The following is a 22,016-nucleotide window of genomic DNA, read 5'->3' as shown; positions in this document are numbered from 1 at the left end:
CTTGCTCTGTCACCAGGCTGGAGTGTGGTGGCACAATCTCAGCTCACTGCAACCTCTGACTCCCTGGTTCAAATGATTCTCCTGTCTCATTCTCCTGAGAAGCTGGGATTACAGGCACACACCATCATGCCCAGCTAATTTTTGTATTTTTAGTAGAGATGGGGTTTCACCATTGGCCAGGATGGTCCTGATCTTTTGACTTTGTGATCCACCTGCTCCAGCCTCCCAAAATGCTGCAATTACAGGTGTGAGCCACCACACCCAGCCTTATTTTCATCTTTTAAAACAATGCTATGGGAAGTCTTCCTTGATTCTGCAGATCTTTCCCCAGATAAACAGGTAACTCCTTCCTTGAGGTAGCCTTAGGACCTCACTGATTTTTCTACTGTACCTTTACCACCTGAACTGTACATTATTTCTCCACAGGTCTGTCCCCTCTACTCCAAGACTGCAGAGAACAGCCTTGCACATCATCTTTGTAAAAACAGTCTATTTTACTCAGAAATTTCTTATTGAGTCCTGCTACATACATGCTAGGTGTTAGGGTTTAAAAAGAATGCAAATAAAGCCTGTCAGGGATGGCTTTTCTAGAACACCTGCCCAAGCAGAGACTTAAATATTGAGGCTAGCTAGATTAAAAGTGGTAGAGGGCAAGAAAGGGTGACAGCATGCCACACAGCAGCAAGAGCAGGAGCGAGGCCTGAAAGAGTGAAAGTATTTGCCTGCAATAGAAGGAGGAGTGAGTAGGGCATTAAGAGCCACTCAGTAATGCCAGAGAAAGGGCACACAGGGAAAAGGGCTAAAGATGTAGAGTAGGGCAGAAGTCAGATTATGAAAGCCTTATGTGTACTTTTAAGATGCTTAGACATTAACGTTCAAGAGTGGTCCCTGGTCCTATCTGTATTTAGATGTAGATCATTTTAATGCCAAAACCAATATTCCTAGTGAGCCATTATTCATTAAGACAAGGTGACAGCTAGCTCATGTGGACACAGCTGAGATGATACTATGTAGCAAATTCTCAATAATTCTAATGAACGCTTGGAAAGTCAATTCTATGATAAGTCATAGAAATTATAATAAATCACTTAATATTTGGGAAGGTGCTTTATAAAGTTATAGTGTATATGAATGTAACTAATAGTTGTGAATTCAGAGCTGTGACAGTAAAGCAAAAAAAATCACACTGTGTTTGAGTCAGCAATCTTTAGATTTCTATCTAGTCTTCCTACCCAGTCCATAAATTCTAAGTATAATCCTAGTACTCGCTCTCAAGTTTAAGTTAAATGCTAGCCTATACAAAAAACACTCTTTCTCTTACTTCTTTTTTGTTAGTTATATGTTGCTTTGTTTAAAGGAAGAACACAAAAATGCCCTGCTAAAGGGATTCTGTTTGCCTGCAGGCTGCAAGAGGGGAAAAACACAAAGCACATTTTGCAGAAAATGATTTTTTAGAAGTCAGAACTATGACATGAAGTCAAGCAGGGCACTGTAGGACTGACTTTGCTGTGCTTCCTTAATATGCTCCTTGCTCTCTTTCTTTTCTGGAAGCTGTGACTCACACAGGTCATGGAGAAAATTTCCTACTCCTTCCTCATGTCCAGGTTAAATACTAGTGTACAACGTGGAAACCTGTAAATTATCTGACATTTCTCTCTGTCCCCCAAACCTTTCTCATCCAATTATCACTAAATCATATTGACTATACCTCTCTTCTTCCTCTGCTTTATATTACCACTGCCACTGAGAACCTAAACATTTACAAAATGGCTTTTATTACAAACAACCCTTCCAACTATTAATGTTATTTCTTACATGAAAAAAATTAAGCAAAACAAATGAAAAAAGCATAACACCAAAAAAAGGCCAACACATTAAAATGAGTAACTGAGATTCCAAACTTTATTTTGCCACGGGCAGGTGAAAACCTTAGAATACATTGATACTAGTCCAAGGATGTGTGACATGGAAACTATAGCTGACTACTGCAAAAGCTTCCTTTGTCTCCTGGTTTCTTTACATGGTTATCTTCCATCAATCCCAGCAAACTACAGGCCACAGGCCAAATCCAATCTGCCTTTTGGCTTTGTAAATAAAGTTTTATAGGAGCTAAGTCATGCCTGTTTGCTTACATATAATCGTGGTGGCTTTCACACTACAACAACAGACAACAGCCTGGTTAAGTAGATATGACAGAGACCACATAGTCTAAAATATTTCCCACCTGGTCCTTTACAGAAAAAGCTTGCTAACCCATTTTACACCATAAGCAGAATATGCCTTAATATTCAAATTTAATCTTGTAACTCCCCTGCTCAAATTTCTCCAATGAGCCCCTGCAGCACACATTGTTGGCTCCTATCAATAGCCATTCCTTATTCTTTCTTGCAGAAGAAACACAAGTCTATTGGGATATTTATTATCCCAATCCCCCTCCTCAGCCTCAGAAAGAGAAATGTTTATTCTAAGCTAATCATGTATTTGCCATCCCATTGCCTGGTTTGGGAATGAGCATGTGGTGTCACCCAGCCAATGAAATGTTACAGGAAGCCCCTTGCATGCTTCTAAGTTTTCTCCCTGTTTAAAAGACACATGTGAAGAAAAGCAGCCCTTGAAATGTTGTGTTGTGAGAACAAGATGTTTGGAGCTGCTGCGGATTAGCCAACCATCAAAGGAGACATGAAGAAAACACTGCCAACAGCACAGCTGAAAGAGGGACAAGTGGGATCCTAGGATATCACTGAACAACCAAAACAACTCTGGTTCCTACTGTTTTAGCCACTGCTCATCTAGTATTTACAGTCCAAAGCATTCTACCTGGTAAATTTCCCATGGCCCACAGGGTAAGACCTACTCATTTCTATAGTATTAAAAAAGTCTATCATAAACTTGCCTTAGCTAAGTATTCACCTCATTCCCAACCTCTGGTGTCTCACACTTTTGGTACTAGCAAAAGTGAACTGCTCAGAAACCCTGCAAAGTTCACTCGGCATCTTGTCTTTTGCACTTGTTGCTCTTCCTGCCAAACAGGCAATCTCATTAGATGTTCTCCTGGCAAACACACAAACTTGTTGCATGTTCCTTCTGCCAAAAATTATTCTTCTGCTTCTTTACCTAGAAAAATTCTTCTCACTCTGCATGCTTACTTTGAATCATACCTACTTTTTTTCAAAACTTTCATTCCTCATCACGTATGTCTGGCACATAATTAATACATCATAAATCATAATTATAAGCTTCCGGTTGGCATCTAGCACACAGTAAGCACTGAATAAAGTAGTAAAATAATAAAAATGACAATGATGATAACAAGCTCCTGTCTGTATTTTTAATTGTGTGTGTTCTGTAGCATTAGAAAAATGATTAGTATCTAAAAGACATTTGATAGTTATTTGTTAAGTGGACAAGTGAAAACATAGAAATGTTTTCTTTGTAAATTCTGTTGAAAAAGCACAGAAATGAAATAGAGACACCTCTATTATGAGCACCTTAAAGATCAAAACTACATCTATTCCATCTTTGTCTTCTGCAACTTATAAAACCTAACTTACAGAAGCTTTTTGATAAATAGATGGCTAAATTAAAGGTGTCCTCATCCAGTTTGGATTATACAATGTATTAGGTGTCCACAACCAGGTGGCATACTAGTATTTTTGTTAATGTGAAACATTTTTCTACTTTTATTATAATCTGCTGAGCCTAGAGTTGGGCAATTTGTATATTTATTATGACAATCTTTTGGTAAATGGTAGCAGAGAATCTTGTTCTAACAAAATTACTGTTATCAAGACAATTGACCAGCAGGTAGAGAACACATCTTGTTCCAACAAAGTAAATGTATCTCCTTCCAACTTCAAATGAGGAGGAATGAAGTCAGTAAGAGTGAGACTTTGTTGGGACAAGGATATGTAACATGACTTGTGCTTTGGCGTTCTTTTGTGATCAAAAATTTCTTACTTTTATTTTTTTATCTACGGTAGGACCACCCAGAGCAGGGGTCCACAACTCCCAGGTCACAGACTGGTACCAGTCCATGGACTATTATGAACCACACCACACAGGAGGAGGTGAGCAGCAGGCAAACCAGGGAAGCTTCACCTGTACTTACAGCCACACCCCATGGCTCATATTACCGCCTGAACTCTGCCTCCAGTCAGATCAGTGATAGCACTAGATACTCATTGGAGCACGAACCCTATTGTGAACTGCTCATCTGAGGGATCTAGGTTGTGTGCTTCATATGATGATCTAATGCCTGATGATCTGTCACTGTCTCACTTTGACCCCAGATGAGACCACCTAGTTGCAGAAAAATAAGCTCAGAGTTTCCACGGATTCTACATTATGGTAAGTTGTATAATTATTTCATTATATATTACAGTGTAATAATAATATAAAGTAGCACAATAAATGAAACATGGCTGAATAATCCTGAAACCATCCCCACCTTCCCCCAGCCCATGGAAAGACTGTCTTCCACAAAACCGGTCCCTGCTGCCAAAAACATTGTGGACAACTGACCTAAAGTAATTCATTATCACAAGTCTTACCTGGATTGCTGTTTTCAGAAGAGATTTTTAGCATCTGTTTTTCTTTATAGTCAGAAAGTAATTCACAAATTCTATGTATAAAAATGTAAGAAACCAAATTACTATTTTAATACTGATATAAAAAATACTTACCAAATGTAAAATTCTTAGAGTATTTCAAACAATATCATAATATCAGAATTTAACAGTATTATCCCATACACTTATGAGTACATTCTGCAAACTTTTCTTTAAGCTTCTAATTAAAGAAGAAAAAAGATTAGGTGAAATGCTCATAAATCAAGGGCACTGTGACCCAGTAAATCAGCATGCATTAGCATGACATAATAGAAAGTGTCCCAACTCTGCATAAGTCCTAGCTCCATAATGAACAGCTATTTGTTCTTGGACAACTTTCTTCTCTTAGGCTCAATGTCTTCTTCTACAAAGTGAGGACTTTGCTGCCTTATTTCACTAGGTTGTTATAAAGATTTAACAAGGTAACATTTTTTAAACGCTCAGAGAAATAGTAAAGCAATGGAATAATCTGTTCCTAAACTTTATGACTAAAATTATCTTGGAATCCCAGATAAAACCCCATGTGTATTTTGTTCATAGGTTCTAATATGCAAATACTGTAGTTTTCAGAAAATGTTATTAAGTCCTAATTTTGCTTCTTAGTTGTCCTACTCCTTATGGCTTATAATTCAGGGCATCTCAACTGTGTCATAGTTTGTAACTAAATTTTTTCATAAATCTCTCATTAAAGTAGATAATGTGATTGTCCACTATTACGGAGTTGACCAATTTGTTTTGCTAAGGGCAGAAAAACTAATGGATGTTAAGACCTGGCTTGGAGCAATGATCCTTCTCTACAGACTCAAACTCTGAGCCAGCAGATGTTTGTTAGGATAATGCTTTATATTGATGTTCAATTCCAGCTGACATGGGAGACCAAAACTCTACTTTTATTTTTTTTTCAGTTTTCATGAAGAAGCTGCAAATTGACATTCTCTAATTTTTGACGTACATACTTATAATATATTTTGCACTGAACACATTGTTCAGCTCTAAATCATCTCACAGACCATCTTCCATGACTATTTTTGCAGCACAAATCACATTTCAATATTTTGGTGGCACCCATTTTGCTTTGATTCACACTGTTTCCTTAGAGCTAGTCAGCAAATAGTGAAATGATCTTCCAGTGACTGCACAAAATATGGAATGCTTCAAAGAGTTGTGCTGCCTCCTTATGCAGAAGCCATGCTAACTTTCTCTGTATTGTTCCAATTTTAGGATATGTGCCGCCAAAGCCGGCACAAAGCCCTACTTTTACATGTGATTTGTGATGAGTCATGGACAAGGCTTGGCTCTTGTCCATGACTCATCACTACTTACTTAACCTACTTGAGATTCTGAGTATTCTCTTCAATGGCTTCCTGTGAGGTACAATTTGAAAATATTTTAAAATCTTGAGCTAGAGATGGAAGTAGCTTGGACGATTTTCATTATCATGTAAATCAGATCACTCAAGGGGCCAACCACAGCTGGGAGCCACTGCTTGGGGAAGGCTCATATGGGACTTTCTACTGCCTAAGGTTCTACACAGGATATAAAGGTGCCTCACAGTGTAGATCTGGTAGCAAAGAAGAAGAAACAAACACTGATCTCTTTCTGCCACATTATTTGAACCCCTCTGACCCTTTATAACAAGCCCACCTAATATCTGCTAGAGAAAAGACCAACAACGGCCTGAAAGGATCTCTTACCATGAAGGTCTCAGCTAATTCTTGGCTAAGATGTGGGTTCCACATTAGGTTCTGAATACAGCAGGAAGGGTCAATTTGCTCACTTTGTGTGCGGATAAAGTCAGGATGCCCAGCGGCCAGAGCAGGGTGCTGGTGCTTTGGGAACAATGGCTGAGCATATAAGCATAGGTAAGGGAACTAAAAAATGTTGTAACTTCAAAGTCACTGTATGAATCCCCATGAAGACTTGAGGGATCTGAATCAGTAAGGGCATCTCGGTGTCAAAGGTCAACAATTACCAGGCAGCAGAACCAGTTTGAGTGGCAACAATGCAGCAACAGAAACAATGGAAACAACAGAATGATTGGAATGCCCTTTTTTTTCTCCTCCTTCTGACTTGATAAAAGGGACTGTCTTCCTTGGATTTAGTGAACCCCTTTGGTTCTTGAAAAATTCAAGGAGTATGTAGGAGATAGTCCCCAGGAGACAGTACAAGACTTTCTGCTAAACTGGGCATTTCAAGATCCAAATAACTAATCAGAAAAATCAAAGATGTGATACTCTTTTTTATCCCATGCATAGGTGTTATACTTGGATGAAATGAACAATATTGGGATCTCTAAGGATAAAGGTCTTAAAAGTCCTGAGGTAAAGAATCCTGCACCCATTGGTACTTCTAACTTGTCTTGCTTTTTGTCTGATTTCTGGCTGATGCAGGGGACTAACTCACTGCCACTCTAAAACTACCTGAACCAAACTATGACATCTCACCTGATATGTAAGATGCAATTGTTATAATTATTTTAAACCTCAATTTAGCATTAACTAGCCTTTTCATGTAAACACTTACACATGATGATGACTAGAAACAGCATACTCTCTGGCCGTCTGTCCAGACAGATCTTGAGAAGATACATCAACATTTTGCTCAAGTAGAAGACTGACTATACTTGCTGATCCACAACATACAGCAAGTATGAGGGCAGTTCTAAAATTACAGAGATAATTTCTCCTTTAGGAACTGTAATAAAGTTATTTTAAAAGCTAATTTGATATACTTTACCAATTTAACATCTTGCCTGTCCATGCAGAATCAAACATTTACATGCATTAAAAGACATAAGCATCTTGGGTGCTCGAGAGTTCATCTTTGTAAAATACCACCAAGGTTAAAAGGAAGGGACAAAAAGGAAACCTCTTATCTCAGCGGGGTATTGCATAGCAGAAGCTACTAATTTAAAGTCCTTTGATGGGCAAGAAACAATGCTAGGGCCACTTATCTGAAGTGGACAAAGACTTAAGTGAAGATTTTGTCACAGCTTCCCTAGACTGATATGCTGTAATAGAAAATTAGCTAGGGGCTAAGATAAATAAGAGCTCTCTGCATGCTGAAAGCAGTAATATTAATAATAATGGTAAGAATAGTAGTCACAGGAGTTTCAGCTAATGATGCCAATAAGCATGTGCTACACACTGAATTAAATGCCACATATATCTTTCTTGCTTATGCACAGCCAACTTTGAAGGATATATTCTCCTACTTTTCACATATGACAACATATTGGGTGGTAAATAACGTTCCCAATGTCACACATGTAGCAAGTAAGAAAGTTAGGAATTAAACCCAGTCTTGTGTGAATCCAAAGCCTAGCTCTTTTCTCTTTATCACCCACCTACAGCTTGCCTTCATTAAAGGAAAAGTGTATCCACTTAAAACTATCTTCACTCCCTCTCTCCATACCAACTAAAAATAAAAACATCAAAATACACTGGAAATAAAAAAGGAAAAAAGCTTTTGAACCCACAGTATGTGGGAATAGCAATTAATTGTCATGTAGGGATAAGCTAACATTAATATTCTTCAAAGAAAGCAACTTAAAGCAGAGTCATTGAAAAGATAAAAGGATTTTCAACTCCTATTTATGTTTAATACAGCATATTTAGTGGAAAAGCATATAAGATACAGAGGTTAAAACCTACTAGAAAGGGTTAAGAAGTTCAATACTGAGTCATAAAGTAAACTGAAAGTTAAAGTTCAAACTTCATAAAATTAATATGAAATCCCTTTAGCTAACATAAGATCATGTAACCAAAAATATCATACAACAAATAACATCAGTCAATATAATAAGAGAAGATGAATCCTACTAAAACAGTTCTTTATGTTGCCCAGTCCAAATAATTGCTTTTCTACTTAACTGATTTGTGTTGATACTGATCACTATGTCCCAATAAGTATAATTTAATCTCATTAATTTATTATTTATGACTTGAGTGACTGCTATCAATCTAGAACAACACACAGATTAAAAGAAATAACCATACCTTCCATATCTATCACGTGCATTTAAATTAGCTTTTTTCTTGATTAAAAATTTCACCACTTGCTGTTTTTGTTCATGTACGCCAAGCAAAAGTGGTGTGAGGCCACACTGTAAAACAATATAAAACAAAAACAATATGTAATTCAAAAAATTATGTATCTCTCAACTGAACTGGAAGCTTATGGACTTACACTCACAGAAAGTAAATAAAATTTGGTCGCTTCCTTCTCACTCTTCTGTACTTTCCCACATGCCACTCCTTCCCTTGGAAACATCCCTTCTCTGCCTCACCACATTAAATCTGATCATCTCAAAAACTCACTTTAAACATTTACTGTTTCCAAGACTCTTTGTTTCTAAATGAGCATTTGGCATGGTACTTTTGGATGATTTTTTTTTTCATTTAAACAAAAAGCTTCTTGAGGGCAGGGGCTGTATCTTTTATCTCTATATTATCCAACCCTAAGACAAAATTGTTGTGTATAAAGCAAGAATTTGAATGTAAAATATTTCTTTAGTTTCACATGTTTTACCAAAGTTCAAGCTCCAACGTGCAATAAATATTGCTATTAGTACTCACACTGCCCATTTCAAGAATTTTTCCAACATTTATTCATTTAAAATCTATTTGTATTTAATTTTTCCAGATTGTTAACTAGATAGATAATCAGTTCATAGGATTACTGAAACTAAGAGATTTCCTATCTGTATTCTTAATAACTCCATGGTTTTTAGTGTTTAAACCTGCCATCCTGATTAAGCCAAAGCTCTACAAACTTAAGAGACATACTGGATAGCCCATAATACAGCTTCAATTGACAAAAAAGGTTTAGAATTTGCTACAATTCTGAGAAAACTCTGCTCTTAAAAACGACTTACTGACCTAAGCACTTGAATGATTGAACAAAGGGACACAAAGTCCTGAGAGAGCCATCCTCTACTTATTGGAAGACTACTCACTGCAAATTTCTAAAGACCTTCTGAATGGCAGTGAATAACTGATGGTAGAAAGGAAAAGGTATTATTCTGTAAGCTGATAGATAGTGCCAATAATATTCATTTTAATCTCCCAATGACAGAGATAAGTCAGACTAGGCCAGGAATGGTGGCTCACACCTGTAATCTTAGCATTTTGGGAGCCTGAGGTGGGTGATTCACTTGAGCCCAGCAGTTCAAGATCAGCCTGAGAAACATGGCAAAAACCTCATCTCTACTAAAAAAAAAAAATACAAAAACAGATTGGAGGACCACCAGAGCTTAGGGACGTCAAGGCTGTGGTGATCTGTGACTGCACCACTGCACTCCAGCCTGGGGAACAGAGTGAGACCCCATCTCAAAAACAAACAAACAAAAATTTAGATTAATGTTATTGGAAAGGAAAGATTTAAAGGAATTAGCACATATCCAACTCCAACTCTTCTAGAAATATCTGAAGTTTCTGAGATATAAGAATTTACATATTACATTTATGTATTCAGTGGTTAAGCAGGAGTGTATCCGGATTTTGAGAAATTTGTTGTTGTTGTTGTTAGAGACAGGGTCTCATTATGTTGACCAGGCTAGACTAGAACTCCTAAGCTCAAGCAATCCTCCCACCTCAGCCTCCCTAGCAGCTGGGACTACAGCCATGCACCACCATGCCTGGCTTCAAGGAAACATTTTTAAACATACATATCCAGGCTTTATTAGACTTACTCTATCAAAATCTTCAGGGGAAAACCTAGACTTGAAGATTATTTAAGAATTTTCCTGAGGTAACCGGAATGCACAACTCTAGCTGGAAGCTAGTGCAATAGACAATTATTTCAGTCTCATCTCTCATCACATAAACAATTCCCTTTATCATTTGAGGATTTGGCCAAAAAGAGGAAAGAGTAGGAGAGAGACTCATTTGCTGAAAACACAAAATTTTCCCCGGTAAGAGTAGAACAAGGTCTAGTAAACTCAAAATCCAACCTGATCTTGTTACTTATAAGCCCCTTATCTCCCACCTTCCCATCAAGACATTCTAGAATTGAAAGCAGAGTTGAGACTCTAATTGGCCATTTCTACCAGAATAGGATACTAAGTTGGTTAATTACTTGTTATTCCTTCTACTCAAGGGTTTCCCACTACATTACCACATATTCACTGCCAATCTGGTTCCTCAGAGGCCTCCTAAAATTGATCTCTAGGCAGTTTACAACCCACTAACTCCCTCTCCCAAACTGAAAACTGTCATTCTCTAAAATGGAAAAGAACCCTGTCTCACCATATAAAGGAAACGAATGAACAACAATAACAACAGACACACACACACACACACACACACACACACACACACACACAAACAAAAACAAAAACAAAAAAAAACCTCTTCATGGTCTTTTCCCCCATTACCTAATTTCCAAGTTGGCCTTGATATTTCTGATTGCTGCATTTTTCCCTTTCCACTTCTGCCTCATGAGCAATCAGAAGTATCTTAAGCCTTGCCACTGAGAGATACATCACCTCATATCTATTAGTGTTTTTTTAGGAATTTGCCAAAGTAGCAGGATTACTATTCACTGAAACATGTTTAAGTTTTATTGGAGTTTTAATGTAAAACCTATTTCCAGGGCAAATTTTGTCATTTTACATTTGTTAGGGAAAAAAAAACTTGGCAGGGAAAAATTGAAAAAAAAAAGTATTACCTTTTACAAATTCAGTGTTTTTTTTTTTAAAAAGCATTAACCACAAGTGCACTGAAAAAACTGTACCCTCTAATGCTTCTTTAAAAGTAACAATATTTAAAATAAAGTCTTAGATAATTAAGTCATTTCAAAATATTTTCATTCAGGTTATGCTTGGGCTTCCAAATATGGAAAACTGGCCCTTACACAGGTCAATGTTAACACGAATGCATTTCAGTATTTTGAAGATAAAATTGGTAGATCTATACCTTGTTTCTTGATTCAATATCAGCACCATATAAGAGCAGTGCTTTGGCCATTAATTTATCTTCATTGTAGACAGCATAGTGTAGAGCGGTATTTCCATACTCATCTTGAATATTTCGATCAGCGCCAAGTTCCAGCAACATTAACACACATTCATCCTCCTGGCATTGTACGGCCTGTCAGTATTAGACCAAAAACAAATCATAAGTCCTAGGAATTCAAAATAACATTCCACAGCTTTCACCAACTAGTTATATTTAAATGAGAAAACTCATTTTTATGCTATCTATTGAAATCAAACCCATCTCACACTGATATAGTTGACTACTGCATACCTTTATGAGAGCTGTCCTTTTTTTGTTGTCAAGGACATTAAGTTGACATCGTCTGTCCAGCAGGAGTTGTACTACTTCTGAATTTCCATTGGCAGAGGCCAAATGTAGAGCAGTCCTATGAGAGTGAGAAGACTTCAGGAAATTGTAGTGCACTAGCTAATGCCACATTAATGATTCATGTAGTTGCAAACACTGAATAGCCTATTACTCTGCCTTCAAAACAAACTCAATTTTCCTTTGAAGAAAGCACACTACCTATTACCTCTCATTAGTCACTGTATTAATGAAAGAGCAGCCTATTTGAATAGAAAGAGCATAGCTCTTGGATGACATTCAACTTGGGCTGGAATCCTACTTGAAGCTCTGTCGCTTCCTAGCTGTTGCTTAGCCTTTTTGTGTCTCAATTTCCTCATCAATAAAATGGGAATGAAAATAGTCAGTTTCTCAGAGGAAACCACTGTAATGCTTAAATAAGACTCTACACAAAATATAGAATAGTTCCTAACACAAATAACAGCTCAAAAATTGTAAGATATTATAATTTTTACTAATACCACTAAAGACAACATTTGAATTAAGTGAAACGATACAATTATACCTACACTTTCAGGTACATTTTAAAGATTACAGGTAGCGTTGTACTGTATTTTATTGAGTCTAAGATGATCATTGTCTGCATGTTTTAACATTTCTTACACTGAAATACCACTTATAATTCATGATTTACTATAATTATAATTGGCAGCATTTAAATAATTTTCTTAGTGAGACATAACATAATGGGGCATCATACAATCCCTGGTGCCTTACATTAAGTAGAATATGTTATAATATAACAGGTCTGGGGCAGTTCCAGTCAGATGACTAGCATTTAGATAAATTTTAGTTCTTAAAAGAACTATGGAATAAGAGGGCTGAGGTGAAAACAAAAACAATTTTCTAAAATAATCTATTTCTTACTTTGGTTTTCAAAAACTTTAAGCGAAAGAAAACTTGAAATTCAAATGAATAGCATGGGCTCATTTTTTTCAATACTTAGATTTATACAATGTACGTACATCAGATATTTCCAATCATTCATATTAGGATTTAAGACTGTTATAAATTTTCTCTTTTTAAAATGGATTTATGAAACTATTTGTGGAGCTTTTTTCAACTTTTACATTTGGGGATACAGGTGCAGGATGTGCAGGTTGGTTAACATAGGTAAACGTGTGCCAAGGGGGTTGGTTGTACAGATTATTTCATTACCCAGGTGTTAAGCCTAGTACCCGTTAGTTCTATTTCCTGCTTCTTTCCTTCCTCCCACCCTCCACCCTCTGATAGGCCCCAGTGTGTGTTGCTTCCCTCTAGGTGTCTGTGTGTTCTCCTCATTTAGCTCCCACCTATAAATGAGACCATGCAGTATTTGGTTTTCTCTTCCTATGTTAGTTTGCTAAGGATAATGGCCTTCAACACCATCCATGTCCCTGCAAAGGACAGGCTCTTGTTCTTTCTTTTATGGCTACATAGTATTCCATGCTGTTTATGTACCACATTTAAGTTCTTAAAACAGCTAAAACAGTCTTTACCCAAGTCTTATAAATTTTCAAAAGGGCAGTTAAGGGTTATCTTTTACTATTTTCCACCTTCAGAAGTGCTTTTGTTTGAAAGGAGGGAGGAAAAGCTTCAATTGAGATTAAGTCCTAATGCCCCAATTTTGATTCTCTCAGCTTGCTCAGGCGCAGCAGGTAAACATGAAGTTTTCAAAGGTGGAAGGATCCTGAGAGATAGCAGAATATGCCTGCCATATAATAGGTGTCTGGCTTATGTTTGATGACTAAACGGATTGAAAGAATGGATAAACATGGGTTGGAAGTTCAATATTTTTAAAAGAAAACTCCTGTTGAGTAGAGCAATACATTTGCGATAGTAACGATCATTTATATTTGCTATTTTAGTTTTCATAAATATATAACTAAACTAAAATAATCCATACTATTTACACATTAATCTATATATAATAAAATGTATATACAATAAAATCTACCAGAAGAGGTAAACAGAAGCCCTCTACTTCTGAAGAGGGTAAAAGTTCACAGAAGATAGCCATCCACAGGTATAAAAATAAATAATAGAATGTGAGAAATTATTTGTATCTATGCAAGTAGCATATTCCTTCTCTTCCCAACGATTATTTCATTACTAATGAAACTTAACTAAAACTTTTCAGATGTTCATTGCAGAAATCACAGATAAGAGAAAGGGAAAAACTTCACTTACAAATCCCCAGAAATAAGTTTGATTATATTTTCCACATATTTCCAGCTAACACAAGAGCAGATTCTGTTTGTGTATATGTGTAACAAACTGATTTTTTCTCACTTGATATAGCAAAGTACATCTTTGCATGCCGACATATCTCTGTATCTACTGACACCTTCAATGGTTACATATTATTCCATCCTATGGATGCACTGAAATTTGTTCATAAAATCTTTATGGGTTCTTCTCAATACATGGCTATTTTAAGCAATACTAAGAAAAACAGCTGTGTCTGTTTCATATAGATATTTCAGTATAATGGAATAGATGGGTAAAAGGCATACACATTTTAAAAATGTGGTTCTTACCATCAAAGTGTCTATTTGAAAAGTCGCAGCAACTTAAACTTTCAGCATGTATATAAGTACCACTGTTCTTCACCCTCACAAACTTTGTGGACAGAAAACAGTATTTCATTCCTTTATATTTATTTATTTATTTTTATTTATTTATTTTTTTGAGATGGAGTCTCACTCCATCACGCAGGCTGGAGTGTAGTGGTGCAATCTCAGCTCACTGCAACCTCCGTCTCCCTGGTTCAAGCAATTCTCCTGCCTCAGCCTCCTGAGTAGCTAGGATTACAGGTGCATGCCACCATGCCCAGCTAATTCTTTGTATTTTTAGTAGAAACGGGTTTCACCATGCTGGCCAGGCTAGTATCAAACTCCTGACCTCGTGATCCACCTGCCTTGGCCTCCCAAAGTGCTGGGATTACAGGCATGAGCCACCATGGCTGGCCTTTCATTCCTCTTCTAACTTAAACAGAAAATAGTCTTTCATTCCTCTTCTAACTTAAATTCCTTCTCTTAGCAGGAATGCTATGTTTTCCTATGTGCACAGGTCACTGGTAGACATGCAAAAAAGTACCTTGCCCAATTTTAAATTGAGCTTATTTTATTATATCTGCATATATATGCCGGTTTCAGTGGCTCATGACTGTAATCTCAGCACTTTGGGAGGCTGAGGTGGGTGGATCACAAGGACAGGAGTTCAAGACTGGCAAAGACGGTGAAATCCCGTCTTGATTAAGAACACAAAAAATTAGCCAGGCATGGTGGTGGGTGCCTGTAATCCCAGCTACTTGGTAGGCTGAGGCAGAGAATTACTTGAACCAGGAACCAGAGGTTGTAGTGAGCTGATATTGCACCACTGCACTCCAGCCTGGGCTGTGGAGTGAGAGTCTGTCTCAGAAAAATAAATAAATATTTGCACATATAAATAGGCATTTGTGTTTTCTTCTGGTACTTTTCTCCTTTTGTATCTTTAAAATTGTTAATCTATACTCCAGGAACTTATTTTTGTGACATAAAAATCTAGGTAGTTTTCTCCAAACAGCATGCATTTAATTTATGAATAATTCACCTTGTTTTACCAATATGAAATATCACCATTATCAAGTGCTAAATTCTTACATATATTTGGGTATTTCTGGATTTCCTATTCTGTTCTGTTCATTTATGTCTTTTCAGCTGTTAGCAAACAATTTGTGGAAATAACACACGCACATTCTGATATCTGGAAAAGCAAGTCTTTTTCCATTCTGTTACAAAAAATCAATTTATCACAATGATAAAATACATCATGTGCAATTTAAAGACACTAAGACTTTGCTATTTTTATTTGGCTTATGTAAAAGTGATAAACACAGAAAAAGCTCACATCTTAAGAAAAACGAACCTTCCTATTCAAAGATACGAACCATACTTCCCATTTCAGTTTCCTTTTAAGGTTACTCAGTAAAGAATGTATTTACATAGGGTACATCGATATAAAATCCATATTGGATTTTATTTGAAAAATATTTAGCCCAGAAGTTGATATATTATGGGACTTAGTTCTCAATATACACCTTTCTATAATGTATAGAACATTGTTTTAAAATGTGTACATTAAAAATAATCTGCTGCATCGACTTAATTTTGCGAGTTAAATCACTTTAAAAGTCTATTAGTGTTCTATAAGGGAAATTATAATTGGATTGGAAATCAGCTAAAGTTTTGTTTTTGTGTTGCTGTTTATAAAGGGACCTGGGCCCTGACCTCTCTGAGGTTTCCACACCCAGGGTGGTGTGGGGCCTGCGGAGGAAGAGAAAGCCTGGCTCCTCCCTCCCTGCGCCAGGAGGGTATGTCCCCATCATCCCCCCATGTCCCGCCTCCTCCCATCCCAGGCCCGGTTACCTCTTTTGCTTGTCCCTCTTGTTCATGTCAGTGTCCCTGAGCATGACGATGAGATCCTTTCTGGGGACTTTACCCCACCAGGCAGCTCTGTGGAGCTTGTCCAGATCTTCTCGACGGACGTGGTACCTCGGCTCCATGAAGGCGCTGTCGTCGTAGTCTCCCCAAGCGCCCACGTTGCTCTTGCCGCTCCCCCTGCAGCAGGGGAAGCAGTGACAGCACCACTTGCCCATCTTGCTCCTGAGTGTCTTCATAAAGGAGTTGTCATGGTCTCCAGAAGTGCCCACATTGCTCGTGCCGCTCCCCCTGCAGCAGGGGAAGCAGTGGTGGCAACACTTGCCCATCTTGCTCCTGAGCATCTTCATAAAGGAATCGCCGTGGTCTCCAGAAGTGCCCATGTTGCTCTTGCCACTCCCCCTGCAGCAGGGGAAGCGGTGGTGGCACCACTTGCCCATCTTGCTCCTGAGATCAAATGGCTTCTTCACAGCAGAGGCCGCGGGCATTGAACAAACCTCAGCCACCATCTGCTTTTAACAGCCAGGGGAGGCCGGTAGTAGTGAACAGATCGCGTCTACCAACCAGTTTCACCAACTAGCAGGAAACCCTGGGTTTCCAATCTGTTTGAAGAGAAAGGTCAATCCCAGCCAAAACTTGCCAACCCCAGCAAGGGAGCCCAGCCCACCCCACCCAGGGAAAACCCACACCCACCCGGGGAAAGCCCACGCCCACCAGGGGGACCCCACGCCCACCCCAGGAAAGGCCAAGCCCCCCCGCCCCAAGGAAACACCCAGCCCAGTCAAGGGAATGCCAAACCCAGCAGAGAAAAGGTCAAGCCCAGCAAAGGAATGCGAGGGAGGAAACGCCAATCCAAGCAAGAAACACCAGGCAAAGCGACTAACAGCCAAGCCAAGCTAGGAACGCAAGGCCAAGCGAGGAACGCGAAGCGAAGCGTGCCCTTTACAGGTAAGCCAAGCCGTTATGCGCGTGCGGGGCGCGCGTGCGGGGCGCGCGTGCGGGGCGCGCGTGCGGGGCGCGCGTGCGGGGCGCGCGTGCGGGGCGCGCGTGCGGGGCGCGCGTGCGGGGCGCGCGCCTCAGACGTTATGCGGCGTGCGCGTGAGGCGTGCGCGTCATTGCACGTGGTGCAGGAAGTGGCCGATGTGTGCAATCCGCGTGCGCAAAAGTCTTGGCGCCACTAATGTCAGTGACAGCCTTGCGTTACTGGTGAGCACAAGACGCCCACGGAGCCCAGGGCCTGCCTGAGGCGCCTTCCACACCTGCTCCTCCTTGGTCCGCACCCAGAACACAGGGCCATCAGGAACGGGGCACTCGGGGCCACAGAATCGGGGCTGGGCTGCTAGCTCCTGCTGTGGTGCCCCCTGCCTGGTGTCCAAACCAGGGCCAACAGCTGTGGGGCTTCTGGCCCGGGGTGCTTCACTTCACTGGCATGCAGTAGGGTTGAAGTGCAGGCTGCTGTCTCCAGGCCTGCAAGAGGGGGCTGGGAGGAGCACCTACCACTGATGGGGGGATGCAGGAAGGCACCCCCACGTGCAGATCCTGGGAACAGGACACTGCCAGCACCAGGGAGCCAGATCAGAGTCTCCCTGGCAGCCTATGAGCTGGACCCAGGCAGTGGCACCTCGACCCTCCTGCTGGGACCCTCCTGCTGTGCAGGCTTATGCAGCCAGGCTCCAGGCTGGTGCCTGGAGGTGCTTTGGTGTGGGAGGAAAAATGCATTCTGGCCAGGCACTGTGGCTCACGCCTGTAATCCCAGCACTTTGGGAGGCTGAGGCGGGCGGATCATAAGATCAGGAGATAAAGACCATCCTGGCTAACACAGTGAAACCTCATCTCTACTAAAAATACAAAATACTAGCGGGCATGGTGGTAGGCGCCTGTAGTCCCAGCTACTCGGGAGGCAGGAGAATGGCCTGAACCCGGGAGGCGGAGCTTGCAGTGAGCCGAGATCGCATCACTGCAACCTGGGCGACAAAGCAAGACTCTGTCAAAAAAAGAAAGAGAGAGAGAGAGAGACAGAGACAAAGACAGAGACGGAGACGGAGACAGAGAGACAGACGGAGAGAGAAAAAAATGGCTTCTAAGCCTGGGACACCGACCTGCTCTTGCCAACAAAAGCAGAGGGGAAGCCAATTACAAGTGCAGAAAAAAAGTTTTTATTTCAGTGGGATGAATGTCTAGGTGTGCAGTCACTGGAGTAAACGTCACTGGGACATGCTGTGTAATTCTTTGTGTACATTGCTGAGTTCTACTGCTAATGTTAGCCCATTTCATTCATGAAATTGGTAATTTATGACATCCCTTTTTTCTTTATCATTATTAGTTAAGGTTTGTCAATTTTATAGATATTTTCAAAGAACCAGCTTTATTTCTTTGCTTTTCTTTGTTGTTTTCTTTTGGCTGTTTCATTTATTTCTGCTCTTATCCTTATTATATTCTTATATTTGTTTTGATTTTATTTTGCTACTATTTTCTACTTTCTTGATGTGATAGCTTGAATTTTTATTTGAGAGATTTCTACTTTTCTATTATATATATTTAGTGAAATACATTTTCCTCTCAGCACTGACGTCAACTGTGTTAAATCAAGTTTGATATGTTGTATTTTTATTTTTATTCAGTTTAATATATTTAATTGTTTCCCTTGAGACGTTCTCCTTAGAAGTGTGCTTGCTGTTTAGCACTATTCACAATAGCAAAGACATGGAATCAACCTAAATGCCCATCGGTAATAGACTGGATGAAGAAAATGCAGTACCCATACAACATGGAATACTATGCAGCCATAAAAATGAAGGAGATCATGTCCATTGCAGGGACATGGATGGAACAGGAAGCCATTATCCTCAGGAAACTAATGCAGAAACAGAAAGCCAAACATCTAATGTTCTCACTTATAAGTAGGAGCTGAACAATGAGAACACATGGAAACACGGAAGTAAGCAACACACACTGGGGCCTGTGGATGGGGGAGGGAGAGGGAGAGCATTGGGAAAAATCTCTAATGCATGCTGGGCTTAAACCGAGGTGGTGGGTTGATAGGTAGGGAAAACCACCATGGCACAAATTTACCTATGTAACAAACCTGCACATCCTTCACACCTACCCCAGAACTTAAAATAAATAAAAATGTAAAAAAAAAAAAGAACTAAAAAAGTATGCTGTTTATTTTTCAAGTATTTAAGATTCTGCTGTTATTTTACTTTTTTATTTTTAATTTGATGCCATTTTGGCTGGAGGATACATTCTACAGGATTTCAGTTTTTAAAAAATTCTTAATGTTTGTTAAAATCCAGGATACAGTCCATTTTGATTTATGTTCTGTGGGTACCTAAAAGTTCTGCTGTATTCTGCTGCTAGGGGGTGAAGCCTGTTTTTTTCTTCTTTTTTTTATCTCCAGGTACAATTTGCCCTATGAGACACCTGATATAGTAAGTAGCCCATCAGGTATCCAGCAGTAAAAACTAAATTAGTGGAAGGAAGTCCTGTCCCAACTGGTTTGACATATTGTGGCTGAATTTTTAGGTTTTAGTGAAAATAATAATGATGGCTTGATCTTCAAAGTTTTTTTTTTTTTTTTTTACCATTTCCCAAATAGCTGGGGATTATTGTAGTGTAACCACTTAAAACTCTGATGAAATGTGGAAAGAATTTCTTTTTCTAATTGATACTTTGTGAGTGCAACTACTTTGCATTGTGCAGAGAGAAAAAAATATATTCCAGGCATTCGCCAAATCAAAAGTGCATGAACAAGTCCCTAAATTTCTTCCTGTCCTCAGATTTCCACCATAAAGTTTCAGACCAAATAAAAAATTGTTTTTTCACTAATTTTCTTTGAGGAAATGTAAGAGAAAAAAAAAGAAAGAAAGAAGTGTTTTGAAGGGTAGAATTTTGGCAATTATATGAGATTGTAAAATCCGAATGTGGATTAGCTTCAACCCATCAAAGATTCAAGAACAGCTACAGTTCTAAGAATGAGCCAAAAAAAATGGGTATGCATTGAGGGGAGGGAATTAGGAAGGGAATTTATAGCCATTCAGACATTTCCCAACATTAAGCCTTCATGAATTTTGCATTGGAAAGAAATATTTATAAATTAAGAAACTCAGTATCCAGTCCACCCTGTGATAAATACTGCAATGTGCCCAAGCATTCCAATTTGAGCATGGCTTTGTGCTTTGCCAATCATAACAATGGGAGATAGAAGTAATAAGAGCCTGCATGAAGCACTGTGCTAATGATAATTTTCCCAGTAAGAACAAAAGAGAGGCCATTCCTTTTAAACATCATTGAATATAATCAAACACTGGGTAGGCTTGTCTGTATTTAGATTTTATAACTCTACGGTTATAGCTATAAAGTAAAAAAGACATATTATAAAATTTCTGTCATTAAGAAAACTATTTATTATTACAAATGTGAATTTCTCTAGACGGTAAATTCTTTGGAATTAGTTGACTTCATGTAAGTTGATTTGTTCAGTAACACAGAGTAGACTTCTTGTAAATAGGAACAAGTGTGCATCTGATCAAGATCCACTATTTTCTTATATGTATATCCCTTTTCTGCCTTCCCTCAGAATACTATCTTTCACAAAACAACACACATCTCTTCCACCAACTTCTCCCCAGAATACTGCATATTCGATCAGTGTCCACAAATGTTAGATACAGAATGTTAAATTACTATTAGGTTCACGCAAATGTAGTTGTGATTAATGGCAAAAATCGCAATTATTTTTGCACCAACCTAATAGTAACATTGAAACACAATATTAGTTATTCAACATCAGAAAGATCTTCCAGAACAGTCATCACCACAGATGGGCCAAACTATTATTTGTAGGGCACTGCAGTAAGTTAGACTTTTATCAAATTCATAAATTAATGGATATTTTGTTAAGGGATAGGAACAGCCTGTAGTATAAATTTGAGCTACACATTGTTGGGAGAACAAAATAATAAAATGATATAATAGTAGCAATCACGTGGTGACCTTTCTGTCACACTTACAAGTTTCAATGCACTTGTCTACTTATTATTTCATGTGTGGATGGGTTAGCTGAGTGGCGGGGCCATCAGATGTCATATATACAGATGACTCCCTTTTATACACCATTCTGCCATTAGTTGATGTATATTTTACTTTTGCTTTTCCCTTCCCATTTCACTACTAGTTAAAAATCCTAATCTTGAGTTCTAAATCACACCTAGTTTTACTCATGTGTAGTTGTACCTGACAAAGAATTACACTACATAAATTCTATCCATTAGAGGTGTGGCCGAATGGACAGAAAACCATTAACATTGATTACTTCAGTGCATGTGGGATTGCAAATGCAGATGAGAAGGAGAAGATTTTTATTTTTTCTTTATATAAGTTTACCTTATCTATTCTAATAGAAGGCTCAAGTATCATTTATAGTGAAACATTAAAACTTTCTTAAAAGTTCATGTCCTTAATGTTCTGTAAAGGGAGCATAAACTCATTTATTGCAACAAATGCAACAATTTATTTCATTCCTCAGATTATTGATCCTAATATAAATAAAACTGTTCTGAACTTGCACAGAGATATTTAAACAAACAAACAAAAACTAGAGAAGAAGTGAAAAGAAAGAATGCTTTTTAAATTACTTAATCATTGTTGATGGACTGAAAACATCC

General features: G+C 38.6%; 1 non-coding gene and 1 pseudogene across 1 annotated transcript; both read right to left on the bottom strand.

Moving 5' to 3' along the window:
- The window catches only part of LOC129527243 (POTE ankyrin domain family member B3-like), a 30,994-nt pseudogene extending 14,044 nt beyond the window's left edge, over positions 1-16,950 (bottom strand).
- LOC129527298 (U6 spliceosomal RNA) lies at positions 5,746-5,852 on the bottom strand. The gene has a single exon (XR_008672271.1). It is a non-coding gene; the product is annotated as a U6 spliceosomal RNA (small nuclear RNA).
- Positions 16,951-22,016: the final 5,066 nt, after the last annotated feature.

The sequence above is a fragment of the Gorilla gorilla genome, chromosome 16 (assembly GCF_029281585.2).
Source record: "Gorilla gorilla gorilla isolate KB3781 chromosome 16, NHGRI_mGorGor1-v2.1_pri, whole genome shotgun sequence".
Taxonomy (NCBI): Eukaryota; Metazoa; Chordata; class Mammalia; order Primates; family Hominidae; genus Gorilla; species Gorilla gorilla.
Note: the sequence above shows the minus strand (reverse complement) of the source record. Positions and strands in the feature narration are given on the sequence as shown.